Source organism: Bos grunniens, chromosome X (genome assembly GCF_055505025.1).
Source record: "Bos grunniens cultivar Pamir isolate PY7600 chromosome X, Bosgru_T2T1.0, whole genome shotgun sequence".
Lineage (NCBI taxonomy): Eukaryota > Metazoa > Chordata > Mammalia > Artiodactyla > Bovidae > Bos > Bos grunniens.
The window spans coordinates 39,239,096-39,254,872 of NC_141194.1; the positions used below are offsets into that span (position 1 = coordinate 39,239,096).

The 15,777-nt window shown below is 45.0% G+C and overlaps 1 long non-coding RNA gene across 18 annotated transcripts in view; it reads left to right on the plus strand.

Annotated features, from left to right (window-relative positions):
- LOC147340181 (uncharacterized) overlaps nucleotides 1-15,777 on the plus strand; it is a 274,415-nt gene that overhangs the window by 99,569 nt on the left and 159,069 nt on the right. For 4 of the 18 annotated variants that reach the window (XR_015158645.1, XR_015158637.1, XR_015158632.1 and 1 more), the window contains exon 2: nucleotides 15,418-15,540. The exons of the other annotated variants lie outside the window; for them this stretch is intronic. This is a non-coding gene — a long non-coding RNA (uncharacterized LOC147340181). The remainder of the gene's footprint in view (nucleotides 1-15,417; nucleotides 15,541-15,777) is intronic. 18 annotated transcript variants of the gene reach the window in all.

A 15,777-nucleotide genomic window follows, 5' to 3' on the forward strand; every position in this document is an offset into this window, starting at 1 on the left:
GTGCCAGCAAACAGCCATCATCAACTGCCAGATAGGTGAGTGAGAAGCTTCCAGATGATTTCAGCCCTTAGATTTTGAGCCACCCCAAGTGATACCATGTGAAGCAGTGACAAGCTTCCCCAGCCGACCCCTGCCCATTGGCAGACTTGTGAGCAAAACAGATGATTGCTGTAGTTTTAAGCCACCAGCTTACACTCTGGGGTGACTTGCTGCATCCAAGTAGATACCCAAGACACACACTTTTATATTGTAAAAAGGCTTGTACCTCCAAGTCACAATACGGGGTGAATCAGCCCAGAGGAAGCGCTCCCAAAGGCCATTTGTACTCTGCTGTGGGTGAGTATCTACATATCATATATATGCATATCCCTAAAAAAAACTAGTTTTATCCTCACTTCAACTTCCCCTCAGCCAGATCCCAGATATACCCATGACTACTCTTATGCTACCAGACCCAGTGGGAGGTGTGATGAAAGGGAAGTTAAATTGAAAACAGATGGTGGTCTGTACAAAACACACAAGCTCCCAACTCTACCTGAGACAAACTTAGAAGGGGCCAGTGCAAGGGGCCCTGAAGCTCAAACATTATGGGTTCACAGGAAGTCTACTTCTGTAGCCAATGTTTCTTGAACACTTTTAAAGTGCTACCTGGGTTAAGCTTTCTACATGAATAATCATATTTGAGCATCAATCAAGACCCTCTAGGTGGGTATTATTCTTCCCATTTTATAGATAAGAAAACAGAAGCCCAATGTAATTCAAATATGTTCGACATGTATTTATTCAGCACTTGATTTTATAACTATTAGTGTATTATCTTATGTTGCACAAAGGATCTACCCATGTTGGGTGTTATACTTGCAACAACCCTCCAGGCACAGTTCTTATATTCATCTTATGGAAAAGCACAGGGAGGCAAGGTACTGAACTGGTATTGTGGGGGATATGAAGTATAAGATGCATTCTTTACCCTCCAGAGTCTGGGTTCCTCAAAAGGAAAAAGAAATGCTTTTAAGGTAACCAAAGATGCTGAGGATGATATCATTACATGAGAGAGAAGTTCTGAAACACCCAGTAGTGGGAAACAGGCCCAAGAAGTGGTATCCCACTCATGTGAAAGTTGAGGATCACCTTGACACTTTACGGACCAAGGATGGATTTCTCCTTCTGGTGGACTGATGTGCCCTCGTTGGGTGAAGTCATGGATAATTAACAAACATTTTTGCCCTTTGGGCATGAGACCCTGAACTATATTCTAGTCTTGTCTTTAAAGAGCTACAGTCCTGTTGAGGGGAAAAAAGCCAAATAATTATAATAAATTAGCTACCACTCCAATTCTTTGAGAATTAGTCATCCTGCTAGGCATCCTCCTCCCATTATATTGTTCAAGCCTCCATGCAATCTTCTGGAGATGAGCATTACTATTCTCCTTTTTTTAAGAGAGAGAATTGAGAAACTGTAATTTGGCTCAGATGGTAAAGAACCGTCCTGTAATGCAGCAGACCTAGGCTCAATCCCTGGGCGGGGAAGATCCACTGGAGAAGGAAATGGCAACCCACTCCAGTATTCTTGCCTGGAGAATTCCATGGACAGAGGAGCCTGGCGGGCTACAGACCATGGGGTCACAAAGAGTCAGAGGTGACTGAGTGACTAACATTTACACTTAATTTTTTCACAGATATTAGGTAGCAGGATGGGGATTTGAAGCAAAGATGTCTTGTCTCCTTGCCCACTTGCTTTCCTCTCTGATTAATGCTATAGAGTTCTACTCTAGAAATGGTCCAAAGAGGTGGCCTAGGAAGCCTAACTGGAAAAGGCAGGAAGACATCTGGTTCCACAGAGAAGATAGAACCTTAAACATAGAGTGTGGGTCCATTTATCCTGGTAGAGAGATGTAGGGAGGACATGAGAGGAAAGGAGGCAGCATGAACACAGGCAGAAATTGACAGGACATTGAGACTAGTGCACAAAAAGGGACTCAAGTGGAAAGTGTGTAGAGATGATGGGAGATAATTTATTGTTACATATTTGATAGAGCTTTTTTATTGCTACTGTAAAATAATGTATTTTTTTTCAATTTCTACTTTTTGTTGCTAATATATAGAAATTCAGTCAATTTTTGTATATTTACCTTATATCCCATGACCTTGCTAAGTTCAGTTATGAATTCTCATAGTTATTTGGTAAGTATCCTTGAATTTTCTACAGATACAGTTATATCAGCTGAAGACAAAAGCAGTTTTATTTCATCCCAATTTATATGCTTTTTCTTGTCTTATTGTACTGGTTAGGACCTCTAGTACAGTGTTGAGTAAAAGATGAAAGCAGAGATCTTTGCCTTATTCCCAATCTCAGAGAGGAACACAATCACTATTTCATGGTTAAGTATGAAGTTAGCTGTGGGTTTTTTGTAAATACCCTTTATCAGGTAGGGAAAATTTTCTTCTATTTCCAGTTTGCTGAGAGGCTCTACAATGGACTTGTCAAGGCTTCTGAAAATTTATAGCCTGGTCTCAGTTGTGCTATGGGGAACTAGGTCGTGACCTTTTATTCATTCATGGAGTATTTATTGACTTGGGTCAGTGTTCTTAGCTTGGAGGTAAGGAAGACAGACAGAAGCAGTCATCCTCAGAATATGGTAGTATCCAGCAGAGTGGCAATCTCTCAAGGTCATCAGCAAGAAGGGAGAGCTGCATGGTGACTAGACAGAAAGGGCAGAGAAGAGGGACCAGAGAGACTTGGTCCTAGGGCAAAAGTAAGGCAGTACCATGGGAAACTCTAGAAATAATTGGAGCACATGAGAAATACGAATGCTAATTCCCAACATTATCCCCATTTACAGATTAGGAGACTGATGTATAATGGGACTAAATAATTTGCCCCAGGTCATATAATAATAAGTGGTAGAGCTGGCATTTGAACCCAGGCAGTCTGGCTCCAGAGTCCATACTTTTAATCACTGTACCATCCTATCTAAACCATGATCTGATTGTTCCATCCTTTACCTCTGTTCCCCTTTGAACAGATGGTGACAAATGTCACTGTCTTCACTCTGCTGAGCGCAACTCCATTTGTCCTGAGGACCCCATACTGGAAGGAAACCCAGGACTGGCCTGGACCCAGCAGAGCCCCTCTGCCTAAAGAGGTGCACAGGTTTTGCAAGTGTGGGCAGGGCCTGGGTTGGGTGTTTATCTTCAAGGTCAAAATCAAGCTTGTCGAGGGGAGCCAGGTCTCTGCCGGGGGTGCGGGGCAAAGCTATATGGAGTCCATCTGTAGGGAAGGGTGGTTGGCCTACCTTAGTATTTTTTGGAAACCTTTTCCTTCAACATAGCCTTGTCGAAGGATGACTCAGCTCTGAGGTGTGTTTGAAAATTTTCACGTTAAAGAGGCTCCTTTCTTCTGTCCTAGCTTCTCTTCTGCCCAAGCCCCTCACTTCCTCTGATTGGTGTCTCTTATTTAGTAATGAACGCTGGACTCCTGTAACCCTCCTGACAAATGGCTATGCCTGTTCCCATCTGTCCCAGGAATATGAGATCAGAGACCTTGGAAATGGGGCTGCGCACCTGAAAGACAGGGTTTCTTGGACATAAAATGTTTCTTATGCTTTATTGTACCTCTTGTGAAGAGTATTGCTTATAAAACTTTGTTGTGATCGACTGCCCCCCCAGCCCTGTCACTTTCTTGTAGATGATTTCTGTTAGACAATTCAGCCAATGGGTTGGAATGAATGCAAACTGGTTTTCTCCCTAAAGCATCAGCACAGGCTGCCCAATGGGACTGAGCCATTGTGGACAGACAGGCTTTCCCTGCCACTTCACCCAGGGCTTTCCTTGTGGCTCAGATAGTAAAGAAGAATCTGCCTGCAATGCAGGAGAGCTGGGTTCGATTCCTGGGTTGGGAAGATCCTCTGGAGAAGGGAATGGCTACCCACTCCAGCATTCTTGCCTGGAGAATTCCATGGAGAGAGGAACCTGGCGGGCTACAGTCCATGGGATAGCAAAGAGTCAGACACAACTGAGCAACTAACACTAACTCACCTACCCAGGGCATGTGCGACTCGGGGAGGAGGGCATGGTTTCCTGAAAGTGGGGGTTGAGAGCCAGTCCCTCTGTCCAGCAGAAGAGCCCAGCCTCTGGCTTAAGAGCCGACCAACCACAGCATCATGGCCGGGGCTGAGCACGGAACATTTGGAGCTGGTGTAATTGCTTATGTAGTTTTAATTGCTCATTTATCATGCTAACAGGCCCAGAGTACTGATCGTTTGCGATGTGTTCAGTAATTAAAAGAGCAGGGGTGAGGTCGGGTGATGAGGAGCGGTGGGGTGAAATGAGGTGAAGAAAGGCCAAAACGCACAGCACAGGAGGCAAGTGGGGAGGCAGTAGCTTGTCCCCTTTCTGACACGGAGCAAAGGCTGTGTTCCATATGAGCATTTCCCAGCTGTTGATTTGAACCCAAGAACAACCGTGCTCCCAGCTCCCTGCGAGGAAACCCAGTCCCTAGACAGCACTGTTCGGTTTGCACAGCATGTCTGCCCACCTGATCAGGGATTTGGGCCACCCAGTTTTCAGGTGAGGAAAAAGAGGCTCCATAAAATGCTTTGCCTAAGACCCCATGGCAGCCAGCAGCTGGTGGAGTAAAAACCCAAACCCACATCTCGTCATTCCAAATCTCTGACCCTTTTTTCCTCTAGGGCATCAGCGCATGCCATTTTCTCTTGGCCACATTGACATTGCTGCAGTTGGTAGATTCTGGAATGAATACCCAATGGTCTAGGGGATTTCTAATGCTGATTCCTAGGTCTGCCTTATAGAAGCACGGCAGGGTTTCAAGAGGTGGTTGAGGAGTCCAGTGTTAGAAAACTCCCCACCCCCACCAGTGCTGATGATTGTCCAGGCTAGGATCCTCGTCTCAAGCACACGCCATTGGCCCCACTCCCTCTTCAAAGAAAAGCATCGTGGCAGGCATCTTGGTTTGAGTTCCCCCCAGAAATAGATTCCAGGTCAAGGATTTGAGGGTGAAACGGTTTATTTGGAAGGTGAAGGGAAGGCTGGAAGGGTTGAGCAAAGGGGAGGGAAGGCAGAAAATAGAGGGCGCATCATCAAACAAGTTACCTCTGGGGGCCACATGGGCTTAATCCCCATAGGGGACGACTAGAGACAACACAGAGCATACCTTGTAGTCACCGTGTCTGAGGGGTGAGCACACTGGGGGGTCTCTAGGCCAGCTGTCCTGTTACTGTCACTTTCAGCCGAACCTGCAGGGTAGAGCAGATTCCAGCCCCAAGAGAAAGTCCTCAGGCAAAAGAGATGAAGCTTCTGGCATCTGTGGGTTTGGCGGGTGTGCACTACAGTGGCAGGCCCTCAGGGATACAGGCACAATGGGGACAGTGTCCCTACAGCAAGCATCTGTCATACTGCCGTAGAGCAGGCCCCATCCCCAACCAGCTGTGCTGTTCATTCAATTTGTGAATTGAAATCGTATTAGCGTTCCCCTAGGAGTTATTGATGGATTCATTTTCCTTCTGGGTTTCTTCCTATCCTCCCACTAATGGGGGAAGATCCTCTGGACTCTAAAAGCCGAAGGAGATGTAGCCGCCACTACTGGCAAGAAGGCAGTGGAGAGGGAGCTGCAGAGAACCTGAAATCTGTGATGTGGTCTGTTCCTTCCAACTGCAATTCAGGAACATCATCCTTGTTCCTAGAGGAAGACACAGATGGATGATGTGGGCATGTACAACCCACCCTAGAAAGTGAACCCAGGGTTATGCCTTCTGCCTGGCCAGATGACTATAGTTTGACAGCACCCTTTCCCTCTCAAGAAAGCACATTGAAAAGCGGGTGAGTGGGCACGGTGTTATTTTAGAAGTAACATAGAATATATTCTAATTTGTTTAAGCCAAACTTGAGATTAGTGTCTTTTTATTGTTACTGTCAAATTTTGTGTGGCGATGCACAGACGATGGGGACCTAGTCACTGAGAGCTACTATTCTGCACCATCACAAAGAAATGCATTTGTTTTTTTCTTTTTGCATCCAGGGCACCAGACTCCCTGGAAATGGTTTATTTGCACACATGGCCAACTTCCCATCAGGTGGCCAATAAATCAATCAACAAATATTGATGGTGTGTCTACATTGTGCAAGACATTGTGAGGAATTATTGTAAATATAAACATGGTCCCTGTCTCAAAGGAGCTCACAGTCTAACTGGGGGCAAGATCTGTAGAGGTGAAAGGGAACTTATAATGTAAAGCAGTGTACAGATGCTGAATGAGTGGGGAACACTCATTGATTGGGCTTGGGAGAAGTCAAGGAAGACTTCTTGGAGGAAGGGTGATTTGAGCTGAGCCTTGCAGGATGGATAGGAGTTGGGCGAAAAAGAGAACAGTGAAAGGCATCACAGGCAAGAGTTAGGAAACACACAAGGCTTGTTTGGAGCCAGGCAGGGTGTTTGCCTAGCCACAGTGGGGCTCATAGATGGAATAGACACTGTGCAAGCTTGTGGGATACCCTGGATACTACTGCATCTCTCTCATTGGAAGCCTTACCCAGTCTTCAGTGTTGGAACTTGATCATGGCCATAGATGGAACTGTGTCTCTCCAAAATTCATACACTGAAGCCTTAACCTCCCAATGTGACTATATTTGGAGATAGGGCCTATAAGAAGCCCCTATAAGGAGATAATTAAGGATAAATGAGGTCACAAAAACTGGGTCCTAATCCTATAGGATTGGTGGTTTTATAAATGCGTGTGTGTACCAAGTCATATCTGACTCTCTGACCCCATGGATTGTAGCCCACCAGGTTCCTCTGTCCATTGGATTTTCCAGGCAAGAATACTGGAATGGGTTGCCATTTTCTTCTCCAGGGGATCTTCCCCATCCGGGGATTGAACCCACATCTCTTGCATCTCGTGTATCTCTTACATTGGCAGACGGATTCTTTACCACTAGAACCACCTGGGAAGGCCCAATATAAAAAGAGGAAGAAATCTCTCTCTCTTTCCTTTTTTCCCTCCCTCCCTTTTGCTCCCTCCCTGCCCCTGTCTCCCTCTGTGCCTGCACTGAAAAAAGGCCATGCATAGACACAAGGAAGGCTCGTGTCTGCAGGCCTTCACCAGACACTGACCCTGCTGACACCTTGATCCTGGACTTCCAGCCTCCAGAGCTGTGAGAAATAACTTTCTGTTGTTTAAGCCACCCCCGGCCTGTGGCAGCCTGAGCTCAGACAGTCCCTCTCTACATAATGAAAGACAGGTGCCCCTGGTATGTTTATTCACACTCCATACAGGTTCCAGCCAGGGTACATGGAGCTGGCAAGGGTCCCAGGGCCTCCCTGACTCCACCTACTCCACTTGGCAGGGCAGCCTGGCCTCTGCTGCCCTTTCTGGAACCCACAAGCTTTACACAAGTGCAATTCTCTTCACGTCAAGGATGCACTGGCCGTTCAGACTGGTTGACCTGCTTCTCGTCCCATGTGCCTCCCCAGGCCGTGTGCGAAGAGGGATGCCAGATCTAGCAAATAAAATCACAAGACAGCTAGTTGCATTTGAATTTCAGATAGTGTAGTCGCTCAGTCATGTCTGACTCTTTGCAGCCCCATGGACTGTAGCTTGCCAGGCTCCTCTGTCCATTGGGATTCTCCAGGCAAGAACACTGAGGTGGTTGCCATGCCCTCCTCCAGGGGATCTTCGTGACCCAGGGATTGAACCCGGATCTCCTGCATTGCAGGCAGACTCCTTATCATCTGAGCCACCAGGGAAGTCAATTTAAGATAAATAAATAATTTTGTTACTCTAAGTATGTCCCAAGTAATGTTTGGAAATACACTAAAAAATTATTCATTGTTTATCTGAAATTCAAATATGACTGAGTATCCTTATTTGATGTGGCAGCCCTCTGTGGGAGGGCATATGAGCATGCGTGGCCAGTCAGGAGACTCCATGTTCTAGATCACAGCAGTTGGCTCAGGGCTAGGCATGTGACCCAAGGTCAGACCCTTCTCGCCAACACACTCTGGGGCTTCTGTTGGTGCCTTTGGGACCAAAACCTCCCAAGCTGTGAGGATGAAGGAAGTCCTACAGCCATGAGAGTTTTTCCCCAGGGATCCTCCTGTCTGACAACCAAGTTCACGTTGAAGTAAACAGAGCTGAGATGGGGGAAAAAAATATGTCTAAAGATAGTGTCACCCCCTTAAACTTCAACTAAAACAGGAAGCAGTTTGAGTTGGGAATTCTTCACTCAAAACTGCCCCAGAGTTCTGGTGAAATCTGTGAGGGCAAAGTCATTGCAGGCCCACAGGACCCAAACCTGACTAAATTCAAAGGGACGGCTGCTCCTGGGACCTCCCCGTTTAGTCACTGAGAGAACAGGGATTCCCTGGCCCAGAGGGCAATGAAAAAGTGCATCTGGCTACTGGGGTGGCTCTGAGGTGCTACCTGGGTGATAGAATTTTCACCTCTGCTATGCTCCTGCCCCCTTGCTTCCCATGCCCCTCATAGGGTCTTTTCCGCTTATCCTCCCCTCACATCTAGCTCTGGTTTCTTCAAGCCTTCTTTGCTTTTTATTATCATTTTAAAATTTATTTTTTATTATTTATTTTGGCAATACTAGGTGTTCGTTGTGACTCATGGGCTTTTCTTTTTTTAAAATTTTTATTTATGTTTTGTTTTTGCCTGCTCTGGGTCTTCGTTGCTGCACTTGGGCTTTCTCCAGTTACAGAGAGCAGGGGCTACTTTCTAGTTGCGGTGAGTAACTAAGCACAAACCCCTGAGGGGCTGCAGATTTATCCTGAACATCTCCTGGGCTGGGCTAGGAATAACGGAGCTAGAAGGACATTAGGGCTGACCCAACCCAACCCCTTCACCATGCCTATCACATAGATGAGGAGACTGACATTCAGAGTGGTTGAACACCAAAGGCTTCATCATAAGTTACAGGGAGTTCATTGAATAAGAGGAAGGCCATTTGGTTCAGGGGAAGGGTCCCTGGGTCTGGCTTCAGAAAGTGTGTATGTTCATTTGGGCTCTGTCACAATTTATTGAACCTCTTTATGTCCATTTCTCCAGCCTAAGAATGAACTTAGGGATTTCCCTGGTTGTCCAGTGATTAAGACTCTACGTTCCCAACACAGGAAGCTCAGGTTCCATCCCTGGTCTGGGAACTAAGATCCCACCTTCCATGGTGCAGCCAAAAAAAAAAAGAATGAGCTTAAAACCCAGTCCCATTTACTTCATCCTGGTGTCCGAGGCTGACAAAATCACAAAATGCCAAATGAATGTGCTGGACAAAGGCTGCGCAGTATTAATGTTATCAGTGTTACTGTTATTTAACAAGGCTAATCCACCAGTGAAGGAAATGAGCACACATCACGAAATTAATTATAGATTTTTTAAAAAAATGACTGTTTATATTGAAAGGAAGGCCTCATTTTTGCTGCACAATTTCAGGATAAGTCGTGTTTTGGAAAAATATTAATATTCAGAGCTGTGTTGATTAGCTTCACTCCTGTTGCTAAGCAACAGGGTCCTTTGTAGCCTCGCAATGTTGGGATTTTTCTAGGGGTGGGGGCGGGGAAGGGGATCGGGGATTAGAGGAAGGAAAGTACATTACAGTAAATTATTCCGCTGGTTCAGCCAATTCCAAAGTTGCTTCAAAAAAAAAAAAAAATTTGACTCCTTTAACAACCTATGTGATGATTATAGTTGTCGGACGAGGAAAACCAGAACGCGACCCAGAGCTCACCACTCACCCATGACTTGAGTTTCAGGTTTGGCAAGACTTGTGTTTACTAGATCAGGACTAAACCGCACATGGCCCGGGGCTTTCCACCACTGACGTTCACCACGGTTCAGCAAGGGCAGCCTGCCAGTGTGGAGATTAGGGGGCCATGAGGCTGTGAGGAGTGTCTGCCCTGCATCCAATGAGCCCATCTCACTGAATACCTGCTGGGGCCTGAGTTGAATTCTGACACTTCGGTGGGGACCATTCTGGTGCAAGCCAAAGTGTGTGTATCCTGGAACAAAGTGGAGACTCATGAATATTTTAAATGCATTGAACACCCAGGACAGGATACATAGAAGTACCCTACGGAGCCCCTAGAGGAGGGCATGGCTACCCACTTCAGTATTCTTGCCTGGAGAATCACATGGACAGAGGAGCCTGGCAGGCTGCAGTCCATAGGGTTGCACAGAATCAGACATGACTGAAGTTACTTAGCATGGATGCACACACCCTATGGAGTACCTACTATGTGCTAGTGCTACAGGATTAGCCCATCAAATTCTTGCAGCAACACTAGGAAAGATGGAGTATCACCCCATTTGGGGGACTGAGGCACAGAGAGATTAAACAACTTGCCCCAGGTCACACCAGCTAGTGCAGGGCAGAGAAAGGGTTTAAACTCAAGTCTTCCTGTGTCTGAGTGCCATGAACTCACTTGACTAGGCTGCCTGGTCCTTACTGGCTAGGAGGAGCTGGGAAGGGCGTAGAGAGAAAATCTTGAGACTTTGAAGTTGGCTGGTGCCTTCTGCTAGGTGGAGGCCTGCCCAGTGAGTTTCCAATTTCATCACAGATTATTTTATATGCGATACTGTTCTAGTCACGATTGCTGCATTAATTACCCCAAACTTAGTACTGTAAAACAACGCCCATTTAATCATGCTTGTGAATCTATGGGTCAGCAATCTGGGTCAGGGCTGGTTGGGTGATTCCTTTACTCCTCGTGGCATCTACTGAGACCACCCTGTGGCTGGCTCTGGAGAGTTCTAGATGGCTTTCATTCATGTGTTTGGTGCTGCGGTGGGGACAAGCTGTCATCTAGAGCATCTCCGGCAAGGTAGTCAGGAGATGGTAGTCAGGCCAGGGTGATGGAACATTTTACATGGCAACTGGTTGCCCCGTAGCAACTGTCCCAGGAGACCCAGGGGGGGAGCTGCATGGCCCTTTCTGACCTAGCTCAGAAGTCACACAGTGTCACACATGCCATACTCTGTTGTAGGTGAATTTGAGCTTCTTGCTTTGTCATGAAAGACTTTGGAGACAGAGTGATAGGTAAGAAGTAGATTTATTTAGAGAGAAACACATTCCACAGACAGAATGTGAACCATTTCAGAAGGCAAGAGAGAGAGCTTCAAAATATGGGGTGGTTAGTTTTATAGGCTAATGAGTAGGAGGATTATTCCAAGAATTTGGAGGGAGGGGTGGGGATTTCCAGGAATTGGGCCACTGCCCACTTTTTGACCTTTGATGGTCAGCCTCAGAACTGTCGTGGTGCCCATTGGTATGTCATTTAACATATGCTAATGCATTACAATGAGCATAACATGAGGCTCAAGGGCCACTGGAAGTTTACTCTTGTGCCATCTTGGACCCAGTTGGTTTTAACCAGTTTTTGTCATGTCCTGTGGCTATGTCATTCTTTTAATGACATTAAATGGTTGTGTCCCGCCCCCTTCCATCCTGTTTCAATCAAGTAAAGCAGTCACAAGCCCACTGAGACCCCAAGTCTCAATGAGAGGGGTATCAAAGAATTAGGGGGCCCTGTTTTAAAATGTCCCCAGGTACTAAGTTCCTTGTTCCAGTGAGAAATAGTTAGAAAAGTTTCAGTTCAGTTCAGTTCAGTTCAGTCACTCAGTCGTGTCCAACTCTTCACGACCCCATGAACCTCAGCACGCCAGGCCTCCCTGTCCATCACCAATTCCCGGAGTCCACCCAAACCCATGTCCATTGAATCAGTGATGCCATCCAACCATCTCATCCTCTGTCGTCCCCTTCTCCTCCTGCCCTCAATCTTTCCCAGCATCAGGGTCTTTTCAAATGAGTCAGCTGTTCGCATCAGGTGGCCAAAGTATTGGAGTTTCAGCTTCAACACCAGTCCTTCCAAATGAACACCCAGGACTGATCTCCTTTAGGATGGACTGGTTGGATCTCCTTGCAGTCCAAGGGACTCTCAAGAGTCTTCTCCAACACCACAGTTCAAAAGCATCAATTCTTTGGTGCTCAGCTTTCTTTATAGTCCAACTCTCACATCCATACATGACCACTGGAAAAACCATAGCCTTGACTAGATGGACCTTTGTTGGCAAAGTAATGTCTCTGCTTTTTAATATGCTGTCTAGGTTGGTCATAACTTTCCTTCCAAGGAGTAAGCATCTTTTAATTTCATGGCTGCAGTCACCATCTGCAGTGATTTTGGAGCCCAGAAAAATAAAGTCAGCCACTGTTTTCACTGTTTCCCCATCTATTTCCCATGAAGTGATGGGACCGGATGCCATGATCTTAGTTTTCTGAATGTTGAGCTTTAAGCCAACTTTTTCACTCTCCTCTTTCACTTTCCTCAAGAGGCTCTTTAGTTCTTCTTCACTTTCTGCCATAAAGGTGGTGTCATCTGCATATCTGAGGTTATTGATATTTCTCCCAGCAATCTTGATTCCAGCTTGTGCTTCCTCCAGCCCAGCGTTTCTCATGATGTACTCTGCATAGAAGTTAAATAAGCAGGGTGACAATATACAGCCTTGACGTACTCCTTTCCCTATTTGGAACCAGTCTGTTGTTCCGTGTCCAGTTCTAACTGTTGTTCCCTGACCTGCATACAGATTTCTCAAGAGGCAGGTCAGCTGGTCTGGTATTCCCATCTCAGTTTGGATGTTCCCCAAAATTGTGGAAATGTATGAGCAATAGAAACTTTGATATTCAACACTGCAAGTCTTATACTGATTGATTTAGGGGGGGTGCCAATTTAATAAAAGGTAGGCTTAAGAAGGGGCTTCCCTGGTAGCTCAGCAGTAAAGAATCTGCCTGCAATGCAGGAGTGGCAGGAGACATGGGTTCAATCCCTGGGTGGGGAAGATCCCCTGGAGGAGGGCATGGCAACCCACTTCAGTATTCTCACCTGGAGAATCCCCATGGACAGAGGAGCCTGGTTGGCTACAGTCCATGGGATAGCAAAAAGTCAGACATGACTGAAGCAACTTAGCATGCATGCACGCAGGCTTAAGATCTTTTCTTTGTTTTTTGGAGTTTTATGTTCAAATGTATTCATCAGCTGTCTGACTGACCAGCAAAGTCTCATTTGTAATTAGTGAGCCAGTTGCATATAATGTGTTTATGACTTTTAAAAACCTTCATTCCACTGTGATCACAGTTGAAATATTGGTTTGGTTAGGGAAGCCTTTTCTGGTAGAAATCAACTGAGATCATGATGTAGTTGAAAGACACTTTGAATATTTTAATGAGCTCCCCAATCCTATGCTATCCTATTTCCCATTCTCTGATGCTCTGTAGAAGGTACTATGTTGGAGTCATTTTCTAAATTGAAATTTTGAGATGCACAAGACCATCTATGGCAAAGACTATTCTCCAGTATAGTACCTCTCCTTCTAACAGTGATCAAACCCTGATTTTAAGCTAGGCACATGGCCACCTAGAAGAAAAACTATATTTCCAAGCCTCCTTAGCATGTAGGTATGGCCATGTGATTAAAGTCAGGCCACTGGGATATGAGAAGAAGTATCATGTGGCTGCTTCCAGGAAACTTCCTGAAGAGACAGTTGCTATTTAACCATTTCTCCTTTTATTTTTCATCTCTTGCTGCCTGGAAGGCAGATGTAATGACTGGAGCTCTAGCCACCATAATGGACCATGAGGACAAGGGCTTTCTCTTCAGCTAGAAGGAGCCAAACTGCCTACCTCTGGATTTTGCAAATGGAAAAGAAACCTCTATCACATTTAAGCCACTGCAGTTTTGATTCTCCTTTTATTTTAGCCAAACCTAACCTAACCTAGTGAAGATCAAAGTATAGTATGAAATAAGTGACTTACTTTGCAAGTTGAAAATGGGGACTTCTAGCCTAATTTCAGGATTATGGGGTCACTTCCAAATATGAGAAATAATCTGAGAAATGCATGTTGAAATACTGGAATTTCTAGTACATTTATAGGACTTAATGAGACAGTGTGACAACATGTTTGAATTTAGGGCTAGCCAAGAAACTAGAGGACAATGGTAGCTATATAGCAAATGTCAGAATTAAAAGAGAAATTTCATATGAGCCCTGATGAGGAAATCCTACTCAGTTCCATGGCCTTGAATTTGGGGATGGCGTCCTAAGCAGACAGATGAGCAAGAGTGAAGGCCAGGTGGTATGGAAATGCATGAAGAGTTTGTAGAAGGTCCACATGGCTGGGTGGGAGACCAAGCTGGAGAAATCTCTTCAGTGGAGCAGATCAGGCTTTTTGCCCAGGTCCTTCTACCAGGCTTCACGCAGCCATGTGAGCCTGGGACTTTTGGTGTATGATGAATGTCAGGGGTCTTAGTAGCTATTCTCCCATGAAGGTTTCTTGAGCCTCAGGTAGCTTTTATTTTTAATTTTTAAGTTTTTGTATATGGTGTGAGATAGGGATCCAACTTTATTCTTTTGCAGGTGGATATCCAATTGCCTTTGTCCGCCTTTTCCAATGCCTAGATCAAACACTGAGGCCCTTGATTCATGAGACAAGCAAACACCACAGATCTCAAGTGAACAAATAACAAACATGAGCAGAGGCCAGGCCACACTCTTGGCACTGCTGTTTACTAATTTTGACCTCAGCAGATTAATTTTAAATGCTGATCATCTCACCCAGCACATTCTGATAAAGGCCCTGCTGAGTGTTGAGCCACAGGAAGGAGTTTCTGGAAGCCCAAGCCTCCTTTTAAGTGCCTCTCCCCAGAAATCTTTTCCTTGGAGTTGGTGAGGTTTAGCAGGTATGTGGATTAGCAGTGAAGATTAGTACCATCCTGCTGAGAAGATGGCTAGTTGCCCAGAGCCTCGATCCACAAAACTTGTGGTAATAATCTAATGTGGGGTGAGGGCAGGCGATATCATAATGAGATTCTTAAACCCAGTTTTCAAAGACTGAGGTAGTTTTTTTTTTTTTTCAATTTTTAAACAATAACAATGAATAAAATGTTCTCCTATGTTAAGATGTTAGGGGAGTTAATGCACCAAAACATGGCTCTCTGAACTCCCTCCTTCCAGGGAAATTTAAAGGGCAAATAGTCAGGATAAGGAGTGAGCAAAGGCAAGCAGGTTGTGCCTTGAAATGTTGGTGTAGATGACTCAGGATTTATGTCTTTGATCCATTTTTAAGTTAATTTTGTATGTAGGGTCTGAAGTAGGGACCCAGATTCATTCTTTTGCATGCGGATATCCATTTGTTCCAGCACCAGTTGCTGAATAGACTATTCTTTCCCCATTAAGTGATCTTGGCACCTTTGTCAAAAGTCAGTTGACCATGGATGCATGGGCTTGTTTCTGGACTCCCAATTCTGTATGTCTATCCTATTTCAGTACCATACTGTTTTGATTGCTGTAGCTTTGTAGTGAGTTTTGAAACTGGGTAGTATAAGTCCCCCAAATTTGTTCTTCTTTTTTAGGATCTTTTGGGCTATTTGGAGTCCCTTGCAATTCCCTATGAATTTTAGGATCTGCTTTTTTACTTGTGAAGAAAAGGCCATTGGGATTTTGATAAAGATTGTATTGAACTATAGATTGCTTTGGTGAGTATTGCCATTGTAACAGTATTAAGCCTTCCACTCCATGAACATGGGATGCCTTTCCATTTATTTAGATCTTCTTTAGTTTCTTTCACCAATGATTTATAATTATCAGTATACAAGTCTTATGCCACCTTAATTAAATGTATTTCTAAGTATTCTTTTCAGTGCTATTGTAAATGGAATAATTTTCTTAATTTAATTTTTGTGTGTTGATCTTGTATCCTGCAACTTTCCTGA